The sequence below is a fragment of the Rattus norvegicus genome, chromosome 3 (assembly GCF_021556685.1).
Source record: "Rattus norvegicus strain SHRSP/BbbUtx chromosome 3, alternate assembly SHRSP_T2T, whole genome shotgun sequence".
Taxonomy (NCBI): Eukaryota; Metazoa; Chordata; class Mammalia; order Rodentia; family Muridae; genus Rattus; species Rattus norvegicus.
In genome coordinates, this window is record NC_141536.1 from 109255616 (window position 1) to 109283373 (window position 27758).

At 42.8% G+C, this 27758-nt stretch overlaps 1 pseudogene across 1 annotated transcript; it reads left to right on the plus strand.

Moving 5' to 3' along the window:
• LOC148006537 (sodium/nucleoside cotransporter 2-like) lies at positions 1-27265 on the plus strand (annotated as a pseudogene). Its single transcript, XR_015683750.1, has 18 exons — positions 1-174; positions 729-825; positions 910-1007; positions 7527-7618; positions 8470-8653; positions 10675-10816; positions 11832-11945; positions 12330-12407; positions 12535-12615; positions 13036-13116; positions 21661-21786; positions 21868-21998; positions 22400-22568; positions 22735-22932; positions 23491-23572; positions 25009-25107; positions 25282-25393; positions 26507-27265. The product of XR_015683750.1 is annotated as a sodium/nucleoside cotransporter 2-like (transcript).
• The last annotated feature ends 493 nt before the right edge of the window (positions 27266-27758 follow it).

A 27758-nucleotide genomic window follows, 5' to 3' on the forward strand; every position in this document is an offset into this window, starting at 1 on the left:
ACTGACATCAGACTCCAGTTTCTCCAGGATCCAGTGTGTTCTGAAGATCAGCAGCTCTCCCGGAGTCTTCAAGGCGCCAGATTTGGAAGTCCAAGGCATCTGGCTTTGTAACCTGAGCAGCTCCCAGGTTCTAGGCATTGTCTGACTAGGTTGTGCGGCCCTACCTAGCACATTGTAAGTCATTCTTGGAAGTCCTCTCTTCATACACACTCTATCAGGTCTGTTCCTGAGAGAACCCTACCTAAAGCAGTCTACTGTTCTCTCCTGTTTTTCCCCCAGCAATACTGGGCACCCAGGGCTTCCTCAGATATTCTCTTCCCTCTTGTTCCTTTCAGCATAGCTCAGTGGGGCCTGTTCGGAAACAGATAAAGAACATTGCTAGGTGACCCTTGATTTCAGGGACTAAATGGGTTATATTTCAACCCAGGTCTTGGGGCCCTGGGAGGCCCATGGTTTCCTTCCAGTTCTTCCCTACCCTTTACTTCTTGCCTGCCTAATTGCCTTTTTTTTCCCCAAAATCATTTACAGCAAGAAATCAAATTCTACCGTTTGTTATTTATTTTATTATTCTGTTCTCAATCTCTCCGGTTCTTATTCTTAATGGAAGCATCAGACTCTTTAGAGAGGTTTGGTTTGTTTTCTGAGAGGACCTGACCTTAAAATATCTCATTTGCCCCACATGACTGAGTGACAAATGGGCCAGCCTTAGGCTTGAGTTTGTTTTTCAGCAGAGGATAACAGGAGATGGCGAAGTCAGAGGGAAGAAAGTCTGCTTCCCAGGACACATCAGAGAATGGCATGGAGAACCCAAGACTGGAGCTCATGGTATTTCAGTATGGTGGCTGCTGTGTGGCTGTTTTCCCAGGCTCTTGATTCCCTGGCTGATCTCACCTTTACCTGTGCTTCTAGGAAGTCAGAAACCTTGAGCAAGGCAAAACACTGGAGGAAGTGACACGGGGACATAGCCTGAAGGATGGCTTGGGGCATTCTTCTCTCTGGAGGGAAGGGTGTTCTAGAGTTCATCTTAGTAAGCAACAAAACCCTGGGAGATGGGAGGGCAGGGAAGAAAGGTGACTGGGAACAGATTGAAGCTACTGATTCTCAGATTGCTTATCTCACAGGCAGGACCAGGGTCACTGCATGTTACCATGTGAACGTGTATATATTTTATAGAATTAACTGAGAGTAAGCCCATGACATGGACAAGCCCTTCAGTGCCTGCCAGGATGACATTCAGAAAAGAATAGCAACAGCAGTGGTAATGACAGTATATGGCTAACATTTACTGAGCACTACTATGTGTAATTATCTAGATGAACAGTCAACTTTGTACATTTTTGTAATTACGACATTTCATCCTTTGGTTAGCAGTTTAACAGCCAATAATGTAAATTCCATGGAAGTTTGCTTGGAGCCATAGCACAACTCTGCCCAGGAATATCCTGGTTTGTTTTGCTTCGCTTGTTTGGTTTTGGCTCTTTTTTCCCCCCTCTTCTTTTTCTTTCTTCTGTTTGCTTTGTGATAGAGTGTTACTATGTAGTTACTGCTGACTTGGTATTCACTGTAGAAGCTAGGGTGTCCTTGGATTTACAGATATTCTCTTGCCTCAAACTCCTGAGGGCTGGGATTATATTCTTGCTGCTAAATACATGAGTGGAAGTTCATGCTGTACACACCTGTCAACTCTGGACCTTGAAGGCAGATACAGGAAGATGAGTTCTGTTCTTATTGAGTATGAGAATAATCTGGGAAGTATCGTAAGATGCTCTTTCATTCCCCCAAGTTATTTTTCCTCTTTAAGCATAATTTAGACAAGAATGTTATAGATATTTTTGCTCACCTACCAAGGATGATTACAAATTGGCACACTAATGTGCTGCTCTGAAACCGCCACCATTACACACAGCAGGAGTGATGGTCCTCCAGCGCTTGAACTCTTGAAATTCTAGTAGCGCTTCAGACTTCCCACTCAGGCTTACTCTCCTTTCCTTCTGAGCACGACTTACTTGTCATCCATTGTGGTAGGTGCAGGACTTATACCCTCATATTTTGTTCCTTGGTTATTCAAATAGCACCTATAATTTTCCTTGCAAAAGAAATAAACACAAGGGCCCAGCCTGAGATGTGCATGGAGCATAGTCATGAGATAGAACATCTTCCCTTGGAAATCTCCACTGTCTGTCAGAACAAATGCAACTTGAAGAGAGAGGAGTTCTGGAGGAAGAAGCTGAGAGTAGGCTGGCAAACTCACTGTATAGGTTCTTCATGTCTGCTTATCCGTCTACTTATTTTTGTATCTATATATCTGTGTATATATGTATGTATGTGTGTGTGTGTATGTATGTGTCTATCTATCTGTCTATCTACCTATCTATCTATCTATCTATCTATCATCTATCTAAGTGTCTATGTATTTATGTTCTATCTATCATCTATCTATCATCTATCAAAATATCACCTGTCTGTCTAGCTGTCTGTCTGTCTGTCTGTCTATGTATCTGTTTTATTTATCTATCACCTATCTATCTATTTATCTATCTATAATATATCAGTCTATCATCTGTCTATCTAACTATCTGTAGGATGATGTCATTATGCAGGTGAAGGCAAGTATAAGATAGAAGCATGCCTGTCGTTGAGAAGGAAGGATAGGCAGGAGAAAAGTTTATGGAGGAGGAGGAGGAGACTAGAATGGTAGAAAAGCAGTCGAGAGAACACGATGTTAAGATTCCTCTCTGCACATCTACAGGTTGTTATGATTATTCTTAAGGGATGGATGTGTACAGGGCTTTGTATGTCTAGATGAGCAAATGACATCTTATTTAAGTGAGCAATTATATCTTATGAACTGGATCAGAGGTTATTGTGTTGTTTGTTCTTTCATGTGACGATTTAATTTAATTCAAGAGAGTGTGTGGCGGCTGTAGACACTGGGCTGCCACAGAATGAGATGTGTATGTCTGGCTTGGTGGCAACCTGCCTTGGGTACTAGCCGCGTAGAGAGAGATTGTTGCCAGGCTCAGAGAGTAGCTATCTGCGGGTGAGACACCTTACTGACTGAGATGAAAATATCAAACAAATGTCATGGGGCACTACAGTGTTGGATTTAGTGCAGATTAAAAGAGAACAGTTTTTTTAATTTTACAGAAACAGGTGGTGCCCATTTTACCTCAACATCTATCTGTCTGTCTATCTATCCATCCATCCATCCATCCATCCATCCATCCATCCATCCATCCATCCATCCACCCATTCTCCCATCCACCCACCAACCCTTTTATCTATCTATCTATCTATCTATCTATCTATCTATCTATCTATCTATCTATCTATCTATCTATCTATTGAGGCACTCTTATTCTGTCACCCAGGCTTGCCTCAAAAATCTTATGGGCTCAGCTGGGCATACAGCAGTGACTCACCACACCTAGCTTGCTTGGTACTTTGTTTGTTTGTTTGTTTGTTTTTAAAGATTTGTTTATTTATTATATGAATACACTGTAGCTATCTTCAGATACATCAGAAGAGGGCCTCTCTGATTTCATTACAGATGGTTGTGAGATGCCATGTGATTGCTGGAACTTGAACTCAGGACCTCTGGAAGAGCAGTCAGTGCTCTTAACCACTGAACCATCTCTCCAGCTCAGCACCTTGTTTTTTAAAGACTTTTGGTCTTGCTTCTTCTCCATAGCATGGTAAAGATCAGGCATTTGCTATCTTCTGTGAGGACTGTATCAAGCAAGAATGTGGGTAATTTGGGACAGAAAGTCCTCTCCCAGACAACACATCTACTAAGACTCAGTAGTGACTATGTTTCGGTTTAGGTCTTGTCTCATTGGTTTAGGTCTTGTATCATTGAATTTGGACTCAGAACCTTTAGAACTAGTTATCTCCTGCTTCTCCAGTTCCTTATAGCTATCACCTCTGAATTAAACATGCTGGCCTTCCCTGATAGACTTTTCTGAGACAGTTTTTTCTTGGCTTTACACACTGGTTATTAGCCTCTGTTTTTGTTTGAGACTCAGTTGGCATTCTCCTTTGGATGACTTTGTAAATTTCTGTTTCCTATGCAACAATATCATTCAGTTCTTAAGTTCAGAACCAGTTGTGTAAAAAGAATTAATCAGTCTACCTAGCATGTGTTAAAGACACACAATTCAGGTATTTTATTTTCCATCTGTAAGCCTAGATTGGGTACGATATGGAGTTATTTTAAGTAATATCTCAGTCATATGTATCTTATTACCAGTTGTTTCTCTTGGCCATATGCTCATGGTCCATCTCCCCTCAGGAGGCCTCTTGAAGAGCAAGAAGGAGGAGGAAGAAGGAAGGTGTCATGGTGTAGGCCATGAGGGCCAGAGAGTTGGAGCAGGAGCAGCCCAGGGAGAACATGGCAAGTGATATCTCGAGGCCATTGACAGGGAAGTAGACAAAATAGCATAGAGCCCAGCTCTAGTGATTTAAGGCTTATTATAAACATGAAGGGATGTTTCTTTTATTTGGGAACTAAATGATCTAAGGTGGGGTAGAAACACCCAAATAATATTTAGCACCACACAGTTGTGTACATAACTTTGGCTATGAAAACTGATACTTCAGATGGTAGGCTTGTTACAACAACAACATCTTTTTCCTGTGACTTATTTTTACAATACCAGAGTATATCCCCTCTTGCTTTGTAGTAGCATGTCTAACTGGTATTTAATTGGGTATAAAATAAGACCTTAGACCTCTTGAAAGTTTCTAGAGACCTGTGCTGGGCAATCCTCACTGTTTTCTCACACCGTCAGTTGATTCTGAATTGACTTCTTCAGTTCCTGCTTTTATTTCATTCTTCAAGCCAGTGTAATAAACCAGCTTTCTTTAGCCAGGGCTGCACTGTTGGCATTCACAGACACTGAATTGTCTGAAAGCTGCCTCACATTTTCCACAGCTTGAGCTGAATGTATTAACAGTTAAACGAAGAGCCCCAGATCCTGGCAGTTACGCAGGGCTCCGTGTACCCAAGTTAGAAGAGTTTCTACACCTGGCAGATAGTTTGACTAAGAGAACTCATGGACACCTTTGCTGCTGGTTTGCTGCTGGATGTGGTGACCACCAAAGTCATGCTTAGCTAGAGCTTCTGACCATGCTCGCCCATTTGACTTCCACCCACCACGTGTGGGTGGAGCCAGTAAGCCTGCAGGAAGGTTGTCTTTAGTCAATACCGGAAGCTTCCATACAAATGTCTGGAGGTAGAGGCAAAAAGTGTCAGTGTTCACTCACCTAAGAGCTAAACCTCTCAATTCAGTGTCTAGCTATAGCACAGATACTAAGCCTCAAACTGTAGCATTATGTAGGGTAAAGGGCTTGCTACTGTTGGCAAGATGCTGGACCAGGGAAGATACAGAGCTCATGGACACTTGTGTATGTGCTTCTATGACTGCTTGATTAGTTTAAAAGGTTGAGTTCTTCCTCTTTTTATTTTGGATGTATAGTCCATCATCGTTTTCTTTTTAATACTCAGTTCTAACCTGGTACTCTAGGATTCCATTGTTCATGAGTTTTGCAAACGTTTCGGTAATTTCTGAGTACTTGTTGACCTTCCCAGGAAATGGTGGTTTGTGGTGAAGAGGTGAAACCCTAAGCCTGTGCTTTCTATTGACTCTTAGGCTCATGTATATTCCTTTCTTTTTTTCAGTGGCTTTGCCCAATAGGTACTTAATTGGATATAGTTTCAAGCCAGCTTCACCTTGTGAATTAGAAAACAGGTAGCATATTTAAAGTAGACTAACCAGATGAGAGTTTACTCATAAAGAGGCTGAAATGTGCAAATAAAGTATAATGACAGGCATGTGAAAATAATATAATAAAACCCAATACTAACCTAAAGAGAGAATTAAGAGAGAAACAATAAGAGTGGCTGGGGAGTTGGCTCAGTGGTTAATTAAGTACATGCACTGCTCTTTTACACGTCCCACACCCAGTACCTAGAAGCCACACCCAGTGGCTTACACTTGCCTAGCTACATGAATCAGGGAGCACAATCTATCCCTAGATCAGAAGGGTGTAGTGCAAGAGAACCTGGTAGTGTGCTCAGACCAGAATCCCTCCCTGCTTAGATGGGAACTTTCTGTATTGTGATGTCTTGTGAGGTCCCATGGGGGAAACCCACTAGATAAGCCAAAGGGTTTGGAGTTCAGTGGTATGTCCTCACTGATTGAACTCTCAGGACCTAAGCAGGGTGGAGTGAGGATCTGGAGGAGCAAGTGAAAAACCAGGAACTTACAGGTCAAAACTGAATGCTTTGTGAATGATATTCAGTTGGCAAGAACAACCTCCTCCAGAGTTCCACTGCTGTCAGGTACCGACACTGTAAACTTTCTGACTCCCTAAGCTTCTTCACTAAGCACAGATGGTGGCAGGGGCCTGTAGATCCCAAATATCCTCCTGAGGTGAGGGGCTTAGACAATCCAAGCGTGATACAGATAGTTTCCCTCTCTCTTTTACTTCCCTGTACCTGAGAATATACACCCTGCTGAGGCAACCTAGGGTCAGACTTCATTCAGAAGTTAAGGAGAGAGAGGTGGAACTGAAGAAGGAAGGGTGTAGGACCTATGGTTACAACAGGTTCAACCCAAGATAGGTGGGATGGGCACCAATAGACTCCAAACTGTGTGGTCCAAGACCACAGACCATTTAACTGCTGGTACCATCTGTAGCTAATACCTTAGCACCACAGTCTCAGACAGGTCACTTCTAGCTGGGCTCACTTTCTTTGGAGTTTCCAAAAGTGTGGGAGTGGGATCTATTTGCACATATAGGTACAGTGTGCCCCTTAGGAGTGGCAAAGGCAGATGATGGGGTCAGGTAAGGTGCAGCTGGGATAGTGATGGAGAGTTTAAGTACAGAATCCAGGCTACTCAGAGACAAGTTCTCCTGATAACCTCTGTGACCTTGGGAAAGTTACTTGGCTTCCTGGCTTTCAGATTGCAATAGCACCCACCCCCAGGGTCATTAGAGGGTCAATGGTGTTAGTATGTGCGAGTCCTTTGAGTCCAAACACATGAAAAACACCACACAAAGCAATCTTGAGTAGTTCTTGCTGAACGTCTTCTCTCAGTCCTGTCAACCTAGAGACTGAGCTTGGTGCTGTTTTCCCTCCTACCTGCCAATGTGTGAAGAATTACTCAAAGTACTAGGTTTGTGTGGTTTTAGGGTGCTGTGATAGAATAGCCTCTAAGAAGGAGAGGCAGAATATGGAAGCCAAGCAACGCCTGTCCTTAGGCAAACACAGACCACCACCCGCTTCTGTGGTAGTAAATCACCAATGACGTAGCTACTCCAGGCTGTCTCAGCCTTTCTGACCTGGGGCGCAGGCACAAAATTTGAGCTGGCCTTTGGGGACCTTGTTGGAGAACTATTGAATATCTGCATCTGATTAATTTTCTTCATTAACTAAGAACAAACTTTGCCTGGTCTATCAAATTCAAAGTCTTGCACACAGGATGAAGTAATGCTCACATTTAAATTTGTCTTCTCATCAGGAGGATTCTTCAGCCCTTCACCAAGGCCAGAAGTTTCTACGAGAGACATGCTGCTTTATTCAAAAAGATCCTGCTTGGTCTCTTGTGTTTAGGTGAGATCATGAGAATTCATGGACGGGGGGGAAACAGGAGCATTTTTACAGTTGTCAACTTGTGTCAAGATTGTTGCTGGGAGAAAATGAATAGTACTCAGAAACTAACCTAAAGGCTATGTGAGGTGCAGATCGTAACTGCCTGTAGGTGAAGACAGTTTATTGTCTTAGACCGAGGAGGATAAGTAAAATCCAAAGAAAAGCTGTAGTTTAAAAGCACACTATTTGACATGTTTAAAGTTTTAAGAAAAAATATTTTTGTTCACCTTGTTTTTAGTGCTTAGATTTCATTCAGAGCACATGTCTGTAGTATTCATGAAAGACACCTTTATACACAACTTATTTACTGTTTTGTATTTAAAATTAGTGCTAGATATTATTTTTGAAAGACAGAAAACCCTGTTTATGGTATGCTGTCAGTGGCCTGCGGAGCTTTGATTAGGTACAGCTGGGATGCTGAGACCACAAATTATGCTTCATGTGGCTTTCCCTTTTAGTGCCAGCCTCCCTACACAGCTTTACTCATGATAAAGTTTTATCATTGTCATGCCGACATAACTGGCAAGAAGAAGAAGAAGAAGAAGAAGAAGAAGAAGAAGAAGAAGAAGAAGAAGAAGAAGAAGAAGAAGAAGAAGAAGAAGAAGAAGAAGAAGAAGAAGAAGAAGAAGAAGAGAAAGTCTGATTTCCAAAGAGTCTGACAGTGGCTGTGGACCACATCTAAGGGAGAGAGCAAGAGTGAGGGCAGCAGCTAAACTGGAAGGGTTGAGACTTCCCCAGAGCAGAGAGGAATGGCCTCCTTCCCTGTGGAAGCTCAGCCTTCCTGACTCCCACCCTTCGCCTTCTCTTCACAGCGTATGCTGCCTACCTCCTGGCAGCTTGCATCCTGAACTTCCGGAGGGCACTGGCCTTGTTTGTCATCACCTGCCTTGTCATCTTCATCCTGGCTTGCCACTTTCTGAAAAAATTCTTTGCTAAAAAGTCAATAAGATGCTTGAAGCCCTTGAAAAACACCCGCCTGAGACTTTGGCTTAAGAGGTAAGTGTGCCAACTTTGTTGCTGTTCACTAAATCCCTAAGAACAGCGCAAAGGCTCTTCTGGCTCCCTGGTTCAGAGGTTTAGCTGTGGTCTCTTAGCCCCATCAATGTTGGCTGGTGATAGAGCAGAATATTATGGTGGGAAGTGAGCAGGTGAAGTAAAGCTGTTCACATCATGGAGGCCAGGAGGCAAGGGTGTCAGTAGGGCAGAGATCAGCACAAGGTGTAACCTTCAAGGGTTGCCCTGTGATTGACTTCCACCAGTTGGGTCTCAGCTCCTAGAGCTTTCTCCACCTCCTAACAATCCTTTTAACTGTGAACGTGTCCGTGGATTAACTCACTGATGACGTCAAAGCCTTCTTCTTGTCTCCTTTTACCTCCCTTTCTTTTTCTTTTCTTTATCATGAAACAAGGTCTCTTGCCCATGCTGGTCCCAGAACTCTTTATCTACATATAAAGGATTTATATACATATCAAGGATGTAGCAAAGGATGTCTTTGGACTGCTGATCCTCCTGCCTCCACCTCTTCAGTACCAGAATTACACATGTACTTAGTTCACGGAGTGCTGGGATTGAGCCCATGGCCTTGTCCATACCAGGGAAGCCTCTACTTGGACAAGAGGTGGCTGAGCATCACAGCCATCTCTTTAGTATGTTCCCTTTTGACAGCTCCTGAGTGGGCAGGCTCTCACCTTATACCAAGGCAAGTGCAGAGAGCACAGAGCAACAGGCCTTTGAGCCCCACTCCAGTTTCTCATAGACTTGGGTCAGCATTGCTGGTGCAGATGGGACTCCGTATCAGGGAGGAAGTTCAGTCTGAAATCCCAAGCGGCCATGACAGAAGTGAGAAAAGCCATGCTTCTCCTCAGTGGAGTGGTCAGAGCAGATGCTCGCACTTACACCAACCTATTAGCCAGGTGGCCTCTCCCTGCCCTGTGTTAGCCCCTTTCCCTCCAGTCCTCCCAAGCGCCTCTATGTGATTTCATCTTTACAGCCCCTTAGAGCAGTGGTTCTCAACCTTCCTAATGCTGTGACCTTTTAGTGTACTTCCCCATGCTGTGGTGACCCTCCAACCAGAAAATGGCTCATCGCTATCTAGTTGTAATGTTGGCAGATATGCATTGTAATAACATTAGTGTTATCATAATGTAAATATCTGTTATGTATGATATCTGATATAAAACCTCTAAAGGGGTCTTGACCCAGAGGTTGAGAGACACTCTTAGAGTCTAGGAGCAACTTGCTCACATGCATAGATGAATTCATTTTCAATTTTATGTGTATGAGTGTTTTGTCTGCATGTATGTGTGTGTGCCACATGCATGGCTGGTGACCACTGTGTTCAGAAGCAGGGATCAGATCCCTTGTGACCTGTGTTACAGGTGGTTGGTGAGCCACCATGTTGGTGCTGGAAATTGAACCTGAGTCCACCACAAGTATAAGTGTTCTCAGCTGCTCAGGCAATTCTCCAATCCCCAATCTTGCAATCACATTCCTCCTGCCTTCCTAAGGTTTGCACTCCATGACTGTCTCCTTATTCATTTTGGTAGGCTAGGGATTAGACCCAGGGTCTTGTACATTCTAGGCAAGTGCTCTGCTGAGCTACATTTCCAGCCTCTAGTCTATGTAGTAAAGGCCGTAAGTCCATAGATGATGTATTTGATTCCAATATTTAGAGTGGTCAAAAAAGGAGTAGCAGTCCGTACGGGACCAGCTCAATATTGTCTTCTGTTTTCAGTATTTTATTGGTCACTGGAAGCACCTTCATGGATGAGTCTGCATATCACATTTCAATGATATGTCTGTATGAGAAATGAGACATTATGCGGTTTGTAGTCTCTGATTAGACACTTATTCATGTAAATTGGGGAGCAGAAGGTAGGGAGCTACCAGAGGATTCTCAAGGTTCATCTCTGTGTAGTGAATGAGCCCTTGTGTTCTCTCACAGAGCCTCCGACTAAGGGAGTTCTCTGTTGCTCATTGCCTGAGTCTGTGACTGAGCTTCGTCATCCCTCCTCCAGGGTGTTCATGGGAGCTGCTGTTGTTGCCCTTATTCTCTGGCTGGCTCTGGACACAGCTCAAAGGCCAGAACAGCTGATCTTCTTTGTGGGAATCTGCATGTTCCTCCTCATTCTCTTTGCCTGCTCCAAACACCACAGTGCGGTGAGTTTGGGGTACTTAGGTTGGGCATAGAAACACAAGCAAGGGCTACGTCGAAATTACAAAGTGCCCATGTCAGGTATACATGGCAAAGACAGAGCTAAGCAACATTTCCTGGAATCTTCTTCTGACGGGTTTATTCCTATGCAAATTTGAAAGCTTTTAGAGTCCTTTGGACTGTTAATTGTTACTGTGGTATATATGAAATCTAGTCAGCATTAAAGAAATATAAAATCAAATAGAAGGAAAGAAAGAAAGGAAGGAAGGAAGGAAGGAAGAAAGAAAGAAAGAAAAAAGAAAGAAAAAAGAAAGAAAAAAGAAAGGAAGGAAGAAAACAACATGGCAGAGAATCAGATGTCATGTACAGAAATGATGTTTGCAGAAGTTATTTGTATGCATGTGTCATTGCTATAATGTAGCTTATGTAAAAATTAGTACAGATGTACTTGCATCTCCACAGTATCACCATATTTTTTGTACCAGTCTCCCTGTTCCCTGTTCTATTTTCGTGGTGGAACTCCGTGACCGAGAGCAACTCCGGGAGGAAGGGGTTTTACTTGTCTCATACTTTTTCATCACTGTTTATCATTGAAGGAAGTCAGAACAGAAACTCAAACAGAGCAGGGATCCTGGAGGCAGGAGCTGATGTAGATGCAGTGGAGGGGGGGTGCTGACTGCCTTGCTCAACCTGGCTTGCTCTGGGTGCTTTCTTATAGAACCCAGGACCACCAGCACCCCTCACAATGGACTGGGCCGTCCACCATCAGTCACTAGGTCTCCATCAATGCCCTATAGTCTTGTCACCAGCCCAATCTCATGGGGGCATTTCTCAACTGAGGTTCCTTCCCCTTAGATGACTTTAGTTTGTGTCAAGTTAACATAAAACTAGCCAGCACAGCTACATTACCCCAGACTGTTCACACACTCCCTTAGCACCCCTCCCAGGACATGGTTGAATTAGGCAATGGCTGAACAAAGTCTGTAACTCATGCATGGAATATTTTCTTTTTGGTCTCAGGTGAGCTGGAGGACAGTGTTTTGGGGCCTGGGCCTTCAGTTCATCTTTGGGATTTTGGTCATCAGAACTGAACCTGGATTTAATGCATTTCAATGGCTGGGAGATCAGATCCAGGTACAGGGAATTGGATGTCAGAGTTTTCTTCACTGGGAACCTCAGAGAATGTGGATTTGAGGAAGCAGGAGGCTTTGGGACTATGCCTTAATGATGCTGTGGCAGAATCTGGTCGGGTAAAGAGAAAGAGTAATGGGGTTCCGGTGAGAATACGGAATCCAGTTAAGTAGAGAGTAATAAGGTTCAGGCAGTACACAGAATTGGGTAACGAGAGAAAGAAGAAGGGGCGAGGTGAGAATGTAACTGAAGAGAAGTTGATTGGCTGAGTCTGTCATTTCATGACCAATTTCTGGGACATGGCTCACAGGTGGTCACACCTGAGTCATATCCCATCTTCCTGTGTCCCACCTTTCCTAATTCTCATCCCTTTTCTTTTCACTTCAGATTTTCCTGGCATATACTGTACAAGGATCCAGTTTTGTTTTTGGTGACACACTGGTCAAAAGTGTTTTTTCTTTTCAGGTAATGCCAATTTTGTGGGCAGGCATGACAATGTCAGCAAAGGGCAGGGGCAGAGAGCTGGGGATGATGTGTGCCCCACACCGCACACTCACTATAGTCTCACACACTGCCTCCATTCTTGTTGCAGTCTCTCCCAATCATTATTTTCTTCGGATGTGTGATGTCTATTCTCTACTACCTGGGCCTTGTGCAGTGGGTGATCCAGAAGGTAAGGCATTTGGTTTCCATGAAAGGACCTTCAGCTTGAGTCTGTCAGGAGAATGAATGAATTCATACTTACGTTGGGGGAGAAAGTTCATACGTGGGATATGGAGAAACAGAACCAATTTGAAAAGTCCATCTCACTGAAGCCTCCTGGTATCAAATGATTACCCAGGCCTGAGATGGGCTGGAGGCAGAACATGGTAAAAAGTTCTTTCATACTGGGCTGAATTTGCTTGTTCTAGAAACCCCAAGGCCTGAGTTCTGTCTGGCTAATGTTTGCAACTTCTTCTGTTACTCTGGGCCATACTATTTTTTGGGGGCCTGCGTTTCTTTATCACCCAATGGAATAGAGGGGAGGGCTTTTGCTGGAGAATATCCAAGACTCCTACTAATGTTGAAGATTTATGTGTCTGGGTTCTTGTAGATTGCCTGGTTCCTGCAAATCACCATGGGTACCACAGCTGCAGAGACCCTGGCCGTGGCAGGAAACATCTTTGTGGGAATGGTAAGTTCCCTGGAGCCTTCTGCTTTTCTAATCTCTCGAGAACCAAAAACTTTAAACAGAACAAATTTACAAAGAGGATTTTCCCTTCCCTTCCCTCCACACCTCCTTCTTTCGTGTTTTTCTTTCTCTTTTTTCCCCATCTTTATTAAATTGGGTATTTCTTATTTACATTTCAAATGTTATTCCATTTCCCAGTTTCCATGCCAACATCCCCCTAACCCCTCAACCTCCCTTTATATATTGAAGTTCCCCTCCCAACCTCCCCCCATTACGCCCTACTCCCAACAATCAAATTCATTGGGGGTCCAGCCTTGGCAGGACCAAGGGCTTCCCCTTCCACTGGTGCTCTTACTAGGCTATTCATTGCTACCTATGATGTTGGAGCCCAAGGTCAGTCCATGTATAGTCTTTGGGTAGTGGCTTAGTCCCTGGAAGCTCTGGTTGGTTGGCATTGTTGTTCATATGGGGTCTCAAGCCCCTTCAAGCTCTTTCAGTCCTTTCTCTGATTCCTTCAAAAGGGGTCCCATTCTCAGTTCAGTGGATTGCTGCTGGCATTGGCCTATGTATTTGCTGTATTCTGGCTGTGTCTCTCAGGAAAGATATACATCTGGTGTCTGTTGGCCGGCACTTCTTTGCTTCATCCATCTTATCGAGTTTGGTGGCTGTATATGTATGGGCCACATGTGGGGCAGGCTCTGAATGGGTGTTCCTTCAGCCTCTGTTCTATCCTCCCTATCCCCTCCCAAGGGTATTCTTGTTCCTCTTTTAAAGTAAGAGTGAAGCATCCTCCTTTTGGTCATGCTTCTTGAGTTTCATATGTTCTGTGCATCTACCTTATTTCTAGTATTGGTGCTAATATCCACTTATCAATGAGTGCATACCATGTGTGTTTTTCTGTGATTGGGTTACCTCACTCAGGATGATATTTTCCAGTTCCATCCATTTGCCTATGAATTTCATAAATTCATTGCTTTTGATAGGTGAATAGTACTCTATTGTGTTGATGTACCACATTCTCTGTATCCATTCCTCTGTTGAAGGGAATCTGGGTTCTTTCCAGCTTTTGGTTATTATAAATAAGGCTGCTATGAACATAGTGCAGCACATGTCTTTGTTATAGGTTGAGGCATCTTTTGGTTATATGCCTAAGAGAGGTATAGCTGGATCCTCAGGTAGTTCAATGTCCAAATTTCTGAGGAATCTCCAGACTGATTTCCAGAATGGTTGTTCCAGTCTGCAATCCCACCAACAATGGAGGAGTGTTCCTCTTTCTCCACATCCTCGCCAGCATCTGCTGTTGCTGTAGTTTTTGATCTTAGCCATTTTGACTGGTCTGAGGTGGAATCTCAAGGTTCTTTTGATTTGCATTTCCCTTATGACTAACGATGTTGAACAGATTCTTTAGGTGCTTCTCAGCCATTCGGCATTCCTCAGCTGTGAATTCTTTGTTTAGATCTGAACCCCATTTTTAATAGGGTTATTTGTCTCCCTGCAGTCTAACTTATTGAATTCTTTGCATATTTTGGATATAAGCCCTCTATCAGTTGTAGGATTGGTTAAGATCTTTCCCCAATCTGTTGGTTGCTGTTTTGTCCTAACAATGTTGTTTGCTTTACAGAAGCTTTGTAGTTTTATGAGATCCCATTTGTCAATTCTTGATCTTAGAGCATAAGCCATTGGTGTTTTGTTCAGGAAATTTTCTCCAGTGCTCATGTGTTCGAGATGCTTCCCCACTTTTTCTTCCATTAGTTTGAGTGTATCTGGTTTGATGTGGAGGACCTTGATCCACTTGGACTTAAGCTTTGTGCAGTGTGATAAGCATGGATCAATCTCCATTCTTCTAAATGCTGACCTCCAGTTGAACCAGCACCATTTGCTGAAAAGGCTATCTTTTTTCCATTGGATGGTTTTGGCTCCTTTGTCAAAAATCAAGTGCCCATAGGTGTGTGGGTTCATTCCTGGATCTTCAGTTCTATTCCACTGGTCTATCTGCCTGTCTCTGTACCCATACCATACAGTTTTTATTACTATTGCTCTGTAATACTGTTGAATTAAGGGATAGTGATTCCCCAAGAAGTCCTTTTATTGTTGAGGATAATTTTAGCTATCCTGGATTTTTTGTTATTCCAGATGAATTTACAAATTGCTCTGTCAAACTCTATAACGAATTGGGTTGGTATTTTGATGGGGATTGCATTGAAACTGTAGATCGCTTTTGGTAAAATGGCCATTTTTACTATATTAATCCTGCCAATCCATGAGCATGGGAGATCTTTCCATCTTCTGAGGTCTTCTTCAATTTCTTTCTTCAGAGTCTTGAAGTTCTTATTGTACAGATCTTTTACTTGCTTGGTTAAAGTCACACCGAGGTACTTTATATTGTTTGGGTCTATTATGAAGCGTGTCCTTTCCCTAATTTCTTTCTCGGCTTGTTTCTCTTTTGTGTAGAGGAAGGCTACTGATTTCTTTGAGTTAATTTTATACCCAGCCACTTTGCTGAAGTTGTTTATCAGCTTTAGTAGTTCTATGGTGGAACTTTTGGGATCACTTAAATATACTATCATATCATCTGCAAATAGTGATATTTTGACTTCTTCTTTACCAATCTGTATCCCCTTGATTTCCTTTTGTTGTCTGATTGCTCTGGGTAGAACTTCAAGAACTATATTGAATAAGTAGGGAGAGAGTGGGCAACCTTGTTTAGTTCCTGATTTTAGTGGGATTGCTTCAAGTTTCTCTCCATTTAGTTTAATGTTAGCTACTGGTTTGCTGAATATGGCTTTTACTTTGTGTATGTATGGGCTTGAATTCCTATTCTTTCCAGGACGTTTATCATGGAGGGGTGTTGAATTTTGTCAAATGCTTTCTCAGCATCTAATTAAATGATCATGTGGTTTTTATCATTCAGTTTGTTTATATAGTGGATTATGTTGATGTTTTTCCGTATATTAAATTATCCCATCCATGCCTGGGATGAAGCCTACTTGATCATGATGGATGATTGTTTTGATGTGCTCTTGGATTCACTTTGCCAGAATTTTATTGAGTATTTTTGCATTGATATTCATAAGGGAAATTGGTCTGAAGTTCTCTTTCTTTGTTGGGTCTTTGTGTTGTTTAGGTATAAGAGTAATTCTGGCTTCGTAGAAGGAATTTGGTAGCACTCCATCTGTTTCAATTTTGTGGAATAGTTTGGATAGTATTGGTATGAGGTCTTTTATGAAGGTCTGATAGAATTTTGGACTGAACCCATCTGGACCTGGGCTCTTTTTGGTCTGGAGATCTTTAATGACTGCTTCTATTTCTTTAGGAGTTATAGGGTTGTTTAAATGGTTTATTTTGTTCCTGATTTAACTTTGATATCTCTCTAGGAAACTATCCATTTCCTGCAGATTTTCAAGTTTTGTTGAATATAGGCTTTTGTAGTAGCATCTGATGACTTTTTTGAATTTCCTCTGATTCTGTAGTGATGTCTCCCTTTTCATTTCTGATTTTGTTAATTTGGACACACTCTCTGTGTCCTCTCATTATTCTAGCTAAGGGTTTATCTATCTCGTTGATTTTCTCAAAGATCCAGCTTTTGGTTCTGTTGATTCTTTCTATGGTCCTTTTTGTTTCTGCTTGGTTGATTTTAGCTCTGAGTGTGATTATTTCCTGCCTTCCACTCCTCCCGGGTGTATTTGCTTCTTTTTGTTGTAGAGGTTTTAGGTGTGCTGTCAAGCTGCTGATATCTCCTCTTTCTATCTGCAGGCACTCTGAGCTATGAGTTTTCCTCTTACCACAGCTTTCATTGTGTCCCATAAGTTTGGGTATGTTGTGCCTTCATTTACATTAAATTCTAAGAAGTCTTTATTTTCTTTATTTATTTCTTCTTTGATCAGGTTATCATTGAGTAGAGAATTGTTTAACCTCCATGTACATGTGGGCGTTCTTTCCTTATGAATATTGAAGACCATCTTTAGCCTGTGGTGGTCTGAATCGGCATATGGGATTATTTCTATCTTTCTGTACCTGTTGAGGACCGTTTTTTGACCAATTTATGGTCGATTTTGGAGAAAGTACTATGAGGTGGTGAGAAGAAGGCATATCCTTTTGTTTTAGGATAGAATGTTCTATAAATGTCTGTTAAGTCCATTTGGTTCATGGCTTCTCTTAGTCTGTCTATGTTTCTCTTTACTTTCTGTTTCCATGCTCTGTTGGTTGATGAGAATGGGGTGCTGAAATCTCCTACTATTATTTTGTGAGGTGAAATGTGTGCTTTGAGCTTTAGTAAGGTTTCTTTTATGTATGTAGGTGCCATTGTATTTGGAGCACAGATATTTTGATTGAGAGTTATCTTGGTGGATTTTTCCTTTGATGAATATGAAGTGTCCTTCCTTATCTTTTTTGATGACTTTTGGTTGAAAATCGATTTTATTCCATATTAGAATGGCTACGCCAATTTGCTTCTTCAGATCATTTTCTTGGAAAGTTGTTTTCTCGTCTTTCACTCTGAGGTATTGTCTGTCTTTGTCTCTGAGGTGTGTTTCCTGTAGGCAACAGAATACAGCGTCCTTATTGCGTATCTAGTTTCTTAACCTATGTCTTTTTATTGGGAAATTGAGTCCATTGATGTTGAGAGATATTAAGGAATAGTGATTGTTGCTTCCTGTTATAGTCATATTTGGATGTGAGATTATGTTTGTGTGGTTTTCTTCTCTTTGTTTTGTTGCCAAGATGATTAGTGTCTTGCTTTTTCTAGGGTCTAGCTTTCCTCCTTATGTTGGGTTTTACCGTTTATTATCCTTTGTAGTGCTGGATTTGTAGAAAGATATTGTGTAAATTTGGTTTTGTCATGGAATATCTTGGTTTCTCCATCTATGTTAATTGAGAGTTTTGCTGGATACAGTAACCTGTGCTGGCATTTGTGTTCTCCTAGGGTCTGTGTGACATCTGTCCAGGATCTTCTGGCTTTCAAAGTCTGTGGTGAGAAGTCTGGTGTAATTCTGATTAGTCTGCCTTTATATGTTACTTGACCTCTTTCCCTTACTGCTTTTAATATTCTTTCTTTCTTTTGTGCATTTGGTGTTTTGACAATTATGTGAATGGAGGAGTTTCTTTTCTGGTCCAATCTATTTGGAGTTCTGTAGGCTTCTTGTATGTTTATGGGCATCTCTTTCTTTAGGTCAGGGAAGTTTTCTTCTATGATTTTGTTGAAGATATTTATTGGTCCTTTGAGCTGGGATTCTTCACTCTCTTCTATACCTATTATCCTTAGGTTTGCTCTTCTCATTGAGTCCTGGATTTCCTGTATGTTTTGGACCAGTAGCTTTTTCTGTTTTACATTATCTTTGACCGTTGTGTCGATGATTTCTATGGAATCTTCTGCTCCTGAAATTCTCTCTTCTATCTCTTGTATTCTGTTGGTGATGCTTGTATCTGTGGCTCCTTGTCTCTTCCTTTGGTTTTCTATATCCAGGGTTGTCTCCCTTTGTCCTTTCTTTATTGCTTCCATTTGCAGTTTTAATTCCTTCACCTGTTTGATTGTATTTTCCTGGAATTCTTTCAGGGATTTTTGTTTTTCCTCTCTATAGGCTTCTACTTGTTTATTTATGTTTTCCTGCATTTCTCTTAGGGAGTTCTTCATGTCTTTCTTTAAGTCCTCCATCATGATCAAATGTGATTTAAAATCAAGATCTTGCTTTTCTGGTGTGTTTGGATATTCAGTGTTTGCTTTGGTTGGAGAATTGGGCTCTGATGATGCCATGTCGTCTTGATTTCTGTTGCTTGGGTTCCTGTGATTGCCTCTCGCCATCAGGTTGTCTCTGATGTTACCTTTTTCTGCTATTTCTGACAGTGGCTTGACTGTCCTATAGGCCTGTGTGTCAGGAGTGCTGTAGACCTGTTTTCCTCTTTTCTTTCACCCAGTTATGGGAACAGAGTGTTCTGCTTTCAGGCATGTAGTCCTTCCTGTCTATTGGCTTTCAGCTGTTCCTGTTGGCTTGTGTCCTAAGTTCCCGAAGCAGGTCACTTGGAGCAGAAATGTTGATATTACCTCTGGTCTCAGGCCTGTAGTCATTCCTTGAGGCTGGGGTTCAGCTCTCTGTGAGGGCAGTTACAAGAAAGGCCTCCCCCTCTTTCTCCTGGGTCCCTGTGCACAGGGGGCCCAGATGGCGCTTGGTGTTTTCCTCTAGTGTCAGAAATGTGGGCAGAGCGTAGTTTTCTCTGGTTTCCCTGGTGTGTCTACCCCTCTGAAGGTCTAGTTCTTCTTCCCATGGGATTTGGGTGCTTGGAGCTGTTTGACGAGGTCCCTTCAGATTCGAGCCCAGTGTGGACTGTAGGGCTCCTGCAGCATGAGTGCACCTATCTTCCTGTTCCCAGCATCCCTATACAATTTCCTCTTGGGCCAGGGTTGTAGGCAAAGTGCACAGTACTGGAAGGCTCTCCTGCCCTGAGGTCTCTGAGTCCCCACATGTCGGGGCAATCAGCTCTCTCTCCCATGGTGTTTGGGAGCAGGGAGTTGTGGGCCGAGATCAGTGAGGTTCAGGCAGAGCTAGAAACCACAAGTGTCTGGTCCCAGAGGAATTTTGCCTTTGTGTGCCCTAAGTCCACCAGGCAGGTCACATGGAGCAGAAAAGTTGGTCGTACCTCTGGTCTTGGGCCTAAAGTCGCACCTTGGGGTTGGGTTCCAGCTTGCCATGAGGGCAGTAACTGGAAACCCTTCCTGGTTTTCTAAGACATGGTGTTATGTAGCCCAGACTGACCTCATAGTCACTATGTGGTTGAGTTTGAACTGGAATTTCTGAACTTCCTGCCTCCCTCTCCCAAGTGCTGGGCATATAGGCATGTGTCACCAAGAATCTTGATGTGCTCATTTTTCTTGTGAAAAGCAGAGAAATGAAGACTGTGGGGTAGTCAATCCCTTATGAAAGTCCTCAGAGGGTCTTGGAAAACTCAGTTCATTGCTTGACCCTAGATGACTAACACACAGTCAAGACACACTATTTAGAAGGTTGTTCTTAGCCACTGATGCAGCTTCTCACACAGGATTGTAGGTGAAAGTCCTAGCCTCCTAACCTTAATCCCTCTTGAGCTAGGAAGAATGGCTGAGCTACCTCTACTTTCTTGCTGTGAATTCCTGTGGCTTTCCAAGGTGTCTGGGGAGGCAATGGCTTGTCTTTCTCAGGACTAGCAGGGCTCTTCTATACACAGCATCTTTCTCAGTGCATCTATCTGTGTGGTAGAAGAGGAAGTGTTTGTGTGGAATGGGTGTCTTTCCCCTTTGCTGTGATGAACCACCATGGAAAAAGGCATATAAAGAGAGAAGGGAATTATTGTACTCATAGTCTGAGAGTACAGCCATCCTGTGGGGAAGAGCTTGGTGACAGGAGCTTAAGGCAGCTGAAGAGTGATGTTGGTGCCCAGCATCCAGGATCCAAGCCTAGGGAGTGGGTCTTCCCACTTCAATTCACCTAATTAAAATGAGCTCACACAGGCTGACCTATCAAGATAACCCCTCACAGGCATCCCTAGAGTCATTTTTAAGGAGATTCTATCAATTATTAATGATGAACATTAACCATTCCAGTGTTAAATCTATGCTATCTACTGGTCAAATCAACATTAGGGACAATTGTTTTTCAAATGAGTAAGAAATTAACATTGGGGTCTTTCTCTCCCAAACCTTTGGGTTACTTACCTGCTTTTGATCTATTTTCAGAATATGTCTAGATTTTTTCATGATCTTACATATTGCTAAAATCATTTATAATCAGTTGAATTTTTCAACCTAGACTCTAATCTTCTAGGAATCTTGCATGAATGTTCTTAGTAGCTAATAAATCCTTTTGCTGACACTTATTAAAGGATAAATGACCTCATGGATTGAGTTAGGAAATTTCCTCTCTGAATCTTCCTAATTAATAGGCAATTACAGATGTTTCATTAAAAATTGCATTGTGCTTATTTAATACCTCTCTCTCTCTCTCTCTCTCTCTCTCTCTCTCTCTCTCTCCTCTCTGTGTGTGTGTGTGTGTGTGTGTGTGTGTGTGTGTGTGTGTGTGTGTGTAAGTGCTCTTGTATCATGGCTCTCATGTGGAGGTTAGAAGACAACTTGTAGATGTTGGTTTCTTCTTTCCTTCTATCTACCATGTGGGTTCTAGATATTGTCCTCAGGTCTTCTGGCTGAACTTTCTTGCTGGCTTGACAGTATTTTCTTATTATTTCATAAAGCATTTGCTTACACAAGCTATTTTCAGTTCCTTTAATGCATGCTTTATAGGCATCTAGTGTGCGATCAACAAGTGAGCTCTATGCTATAATTTATTCGCTAGGTGCATGGATTTAGGCATGGCAAATAAAGTGAATGATCACCAGTTGTCTACAGTATTCTATAACATGATATTGGAACACTTGAAAACAGACCAGCAAGGAGATGATTGGGCAGGACTTTGTCCACTAGCTGGAAGGGCATGTATCTGATAGGCCCATTCCCTTCCTGGGCTAAGTACTTTGACATGAGGAGTAATACTCTCTCGGTATGTGACTATTTCTCTTTGTTTTTAGACAGAGGCACCTCTGCTCATCCGTCCCTACCTTGCAGACATGACCCTCTCTGAAATCCATGCAGTGATGACTGGAGGCTTTGCTACTATAGCAGGCACAGTGTTGGGAGCCTTCATATCCTTTGGGGTGAGGCACAGTCAACAGAATCGCTCTTGGTGTACCCATGTTGAGCCCTATAGTGGTGCTAATCCCCATCTGGCTTTACAGATTGATGCATCATCCTTGATTTCTGCCTCAGTGATGGCTGCCCCTTGTGCACTTGCCTTGTCCAAACTGGTATATCCAGAAGTAGAAGAGTCCAAGTTCAAGAGCAAGGAGGGAGTGAAGCTGCCTCGAGGGTGAGCAGGGGACAATTCAGGAGATGGTGATGTGTGCTACCTAGAGAAGCCTAGTGCACTGGAGACTTCCAGTTTCCCCAAAGGAAGAAGGTCTGTTACCCCATATCTCCTTTTGCTATTTTGGCTTCCCAGCTAATCATTTTCAATTTTTGTTTTGTTTGGATTTAACTTTCCCACCTGTATTAGTGCCTTATATAAAAATATTCCAAGTTCTAGGCATCAGACTTTCATAGCAAGAGCATCTGAATCACTTCAGAGAAAGAATTGCTAAGGAGTCGCATCACCCCTCACAGTGGCTGGCTGCCCACTTCTTCCACTTTAGGGTCAATGGAGCTTCTCCTCTCTGAGGAGCTGAGACTACTGTAGGTAGCATATTCTTTCTCTATGCCCAATAACCACAGGGAAGAGAGGAATATTCTGGAAGCCGCGAGCAACGGAGCCACAGATGCCATAGGCCTTGTTGCTAATGTTGCAGCCAACCTGATTGCCTTTCTGGCTGTATTGGCCTTCATCAATTCTACCCTTTCCTGGCTGGGGGAAATGGTGGATATCCACGGACTCACATTCCAGGTAAAGTCTTATATGTGTTGGGCTTGTTTTCCTGACCCTCAGTAAGCTGAAATCCTGAGGCAAAGAAGGTGGTGGAGAAAGGAGAGGAGCCTAAGTGTCTGGAGTGACTCCCGGCATCTGACCTTTGTTGTCTTCTCTTCCTTTCCCTTCTTTCTCTCTCCCTCAGGTCATCTGCTCCTATGTCCTAAGGCCAATGGTTTTCATGATGGGTGTATAGTGGGCAGACTGCCCATTGGTGGCTGAGATAGTGGGAGTCAAATTCTTCATAAATGAATTTGTGGCCTATCAACAACTGTCTCAGTACAAGAACAAACGTCTCTCTGGAGTCGAAGAGTGGATCAATGGCGAGAAACAGTGGATTTCTGTAAGTGACAATCCAGCAAATTACAGAGCGAGAAGCATATCTGAGGGAAGGCACAATGTGCCACACAAATATTGGGGGCCCAAGGTGTTTCTTAGTGTCCCAGCCTAAGCACGAGACAAGCAGAAGCATGTGTGTCAGTACTCAAGCTTCTGCTTCAGGTCTGTGTTCTTTCTCTTTTGCATTCTGACCCAACTTTGATCTATGAGCTGATTGCTGTTCCTTACATTGGGACTGTCCAAAGAACATATCTTCTCCTGGATGTCCTACTTCCATTTATGTGCACATTCAAACGTCTATGAAACAACCTTTCTTGCCTCTGCCTTTGCATCTAGGTCATTTTCTCTGTATCTTTAGTAAGAATCCTGTTGGGTCAGGAGTTGTGTAGTATTACCATATCATGACAGTGGTTGTAACTGGGGCTGGTTGTTTTCTGAGCACCATTTGTGATTCCTTAGAGCACTGTAAGAAAGTTTTGGTGTGCCCTGGAACTTCCAACCTGGTTCTGAGCCTAGGTTGGAATTTACTAGGACTAAATTTATCTACTTGTTTCCCCCCCAGGTGAAGGCTGAAATCATTGCAACATTTTCTCTCTGTGGATTTGCCAATCTTACTTCCATAGGGATCACACTGGGAGGCTTGAGTGAGTTGTTCAATTCCCCCAGGTCCTCTACATGCCAGGCAGATCCAGCCTTAGCTCACTGCAAAGCTGAGGCTCACTAGAGAAGCTGGAATGAAGTGGCCTTCTTAGGCCACACATAACTCAGAGCTAACGCAGTCAGTCTGACTACCGTTTATCCTTTATAATAGATGTCTTATCTCCCTCTTCTCCTTTCTCCAAGGCACAAATGCGCTTTATTTTTATCTTCCTTTTAAGAAAGAGGTTATGAAAATTATATTTCTATCTTGCTCCTTAAACTGCCAAAAGTACTTTCTGAAATTAACCTGCTCAACAGTTTTTAACTTTATAGGAGCGATATTTGTGCAGGAATTTAAAAATGCCAAAAATAAACACGAGACATATCAGAGAAGTGGAGTCAGTGAGTATCATAACTCGTTGGGTAAAAGCCGAGAGTCCCGGAGTACTGAGGAGTAGTTAGTACTTGAAGCAGAGGTATTCAGGGTGCTGACTCTGGGTGATGGTTGGAGGAATACCAAGAGAGAGGGAGTGGTCCTGCAGGGCCGTGTGTGTGTGTGTGTGTGTGTGTGTGTATGTGTGTGTGTGTGTGTGAGAGAGAGAGAGAGAGAGTCTCTGTGTATGTGTGTGTGTTTGTTTGTGGTGTGTGTGTGTGTGTGTGAGAGAGAGAGAGAGAGTCTCTGTGTATGTGTGTGTGTTTGTTTGTGGTGTGTGTGTGTGTGTGTGTGTGTGTGTGTGTGAGAGAGAGAGAGAGAGAGAGAGAGAGAGAGAGTCTGTTTATGTGTGTGTGCTGTGTCTGAGTTTCTTTCAAAATCTCGAGTTGAGCCCTTGGAAGAGCCAAGTTAGAAATGGGTCTAAGAAGCAATTAAATATGAAATGAATGTTAAAATGTCATTTATGGCTATCATATTCTGGGATAGATTCACTAAATTTATGTCATTGATAACTGATTAAATCGTGTGAAGATGAAACAATTTCCTTTTGGGTTATCTTTTTTCTCTCTGTTAAACACTCATCCATATTTCTGTATGTTTGTCACATGATAGCTGTGACTGTGAGCTGGGTTTAAAATGGTCCATATAGTTCCAGTCTGGACTTAACAGTGTAGATCTCAACTGGCCAACACAGGCACCTGTGCCTGCTTGAGGTGCTCAGAGCCCAGCTTGATTCAGATTTATCTTGAATGTGTTCCAGAACCACTGAGGTAAGGGTCAGATATACAATCCTTGATCCAGGAGAAGTCTGAGTTATAAATCAAGACTAACTTATATATACACCTCTTAAGGAAGGTTAACAGCCTTAGATGATTTGTCAAAGAACACTATTCATTGGACCTGCTTTTTTTTTTTTTTTTTTTTTTGCACTCTTCTATTGGGGACTCATGGGCTACACCTCCTTGCTGTGTGAGGAAGATATCAATTGCTTTCTATTGTTTCCTACAGCATCCATGGTTCCCCAAGGGAAGAGTGACTTGTGCAAGCTTGTGGTCAGGGCCCTCTTCACAGGTGCCTGTGTTTCCTTCATCAGTGCCTGTATGGCAGGTAGGTGGCTAAGCATGGTCTCTTGCAGAGATAACAGGATCTCTCTCAGAAGGTTTATTTAACTAACCATCCATCCCACAGACACCTAATCTACATCCAACCAAGCAGTACAGACCTTTGGGGGCCATGTACCAAATCTTCCTCCTTGAAGTCATTCTTATCTCCTCCATGCAGGAATCCTCTATGTTCCCAGAGGTGCTGAAACTGACTGTGTCTCATTCTTAAACACAAATTTCACCAGTAGAACCTATGAGACATATGTGTGCTGCAGAGAGCTCTTCCAGAGGTAGGCGAGCACCAGGGTTACTGCTCCTTCTTAGCATATCCTCTTACACGAAGGGGACTTCTGTATGTTGGGAGAGCAAGGCTGTGAGTACAGCGCCATGGAAGCTGTATGGGGTGCATGAGACACAACAGATGTTAGCTCTATAACAGGTTAAGAAACCAAGTAAAAGTAAGCAAGTCACTAAATTCCTTTACTGCTAAAGCAGAATTTATAAACTGGATAGATTGTTCTTCTGTTTGTCGGTCCTAATTGGTGTTCTCAGTGGATTTTCTAAAGGTATAATCTAAGAGTCATTGGCATCTAGAAACCAAAAGAAATGTTTTCAGGGGCCGAAAACACCAAACAATGCCACTCACAAGTCAACTGGCATCTGGCTCACGTAGTTCATATGCTACTCTTGCAGAGGGACTAGGAGGCTGCTGTTGGTGAGGACCCGAGTCCTAGTTCCCCATGCACACTTGGTGCTTCCAACCATCTGAACTCCGGCTCTAGAGGGGTCCCATGCTTAAGTCCTCTGCAGGCACCTCCACTATGCACACACCCACTCCTGCCCATGGACATATAATTGGGAAAAAATAGCAGCTGGATCTGTCTGTCTGTCTATGCATGTAAGAATAGAGGGTAGGATTTGAGGGACGGTAAGTGGGAGGGGGTGGAGGGAGGAAAAGTGGGTGAAAGTGACATAATTCTGTTTCTGTTTGAATGAAATGAAAATCAAAAAATTGAAAAGAGAAATACCTTTGTCTAATTAATTTATACCAATGAAGTGTAGACAGTTTTTTCTTTCTCAAGAGGAAAGTGGCCCTAGGTAGTCAGCTTATATTTTTATTAAATTGAATTCTGAATCATTTATAAGGCCTTTTCCCTCTCAACTGTGTGTAAATGACATTTCTAACTGGATGAGTTTAGGAGCTGGGCCCCATGCAGACAATGGTCAGGGTTCTGTACTAACATTAACTAAAGGGGCAAACTTCGTTCGGTTGGGTCTCATTTCACTGGTTATGACAACAGATCTACTCAGAGTAGGTTTGCTTTCTGCTACTTGGAAAACTTGTTGATATATTGCGCTGCCTTGTTTGTGTCTCACCCATGTGTCTGGTTTTATTGTTTCAGTACTTTGCTGAATGGCACCAACATGGCTTCTTTCTCAGGCCCTTGGCAAGACAAGGAGTCCAGCCTCAGGAATCTTGCTAACTGCTGTTACCTCTATACCAGCACTGTGTGTGCCTGAGGCTGGTGGGGCCATTCCATGACAGTTCTTATAGAACAGATTTGTATTACCAAATACATGTTCATGTACTTAGGCTTCCCATTCTCCGAGAACTGCACTAAACTCCACAAAATGAAAGTCCTAATCTCACTGTGGCACTGTATAAAAACGAGCACCCACCTTTCCACTGGCGTGCCACATAGCAGATGTGAAATTCATTATAGACCCTCTTGAGCCAAAGTATGGTGGGAATGTAGCTAAGGGGGAAATATATGTGTGGTAAGTTCTAGGATGGAGATTCAACCCCTGGCCAGGGCCAGAGTGGGGAGAGTGGGGAAATCCAAGTAGATGCTTAGATTTAACTTGGGGATGGTGGCACACCCCTGTGGTCGCTTACCTTTAAGCTCAGAGCTAAGGGGATTGCCCCAGATCCAAATCAAGCCTGGCCCGAACCCCAAAGTCTTTCACAGAAGTAAAAGAGTAGAGGCCATGTCCTCGGGCAGGGGTGGAGGTGAGAGAATATATTTTTTAAATTATATGGGAAACACATGTGAATACTTAATGATAACATTTTTATTGACAAAGATTTATAAACTTTAAAACCATTTTCATTTTCATACAGTAATAAAATCTTTCTGTAATAAAGTGTTTTTTAAAAGGTATTTTTTAAAAATTGTGTGCATGTGTGTGTCTCTGTGAGTTTGTACTTGTAAAATGCAGATGCCAGAGGAGCCCTGAGGTGGGAGCCACCTGCACCTGGAGTTACATTGGTCCTGAGACACCCAACATGGGGGCTGGAGACTACACTCCTGTCTGCTGCAGGAGCAGTACACACTTAACCAGGGAGCCATCTTGTAACCCAACATGTAAAATCCCAAGGAATGCTCATTCTTGAAAAGGCCCTTACTTTGTTTTGGCATTCTCATTTAGTGCCAGTTACCTGTACTTTGGGTTTAGATAGAACCCTTTAAAATAGTTTTTGACCATCTAAATGAATCACCCTGTAAAAAGCTGAGTTAGACCCTGAGAGAATTTCTCTGAACAGAAATGGATAAGGGGCTCTCACCGGGGCTACTGAACAGTCACTCCAGCTCCCTCACCTCTCTTGAATTCAACTCCTCAGTAAGGGGCCATGTTTGGGTGACACATGCCTTG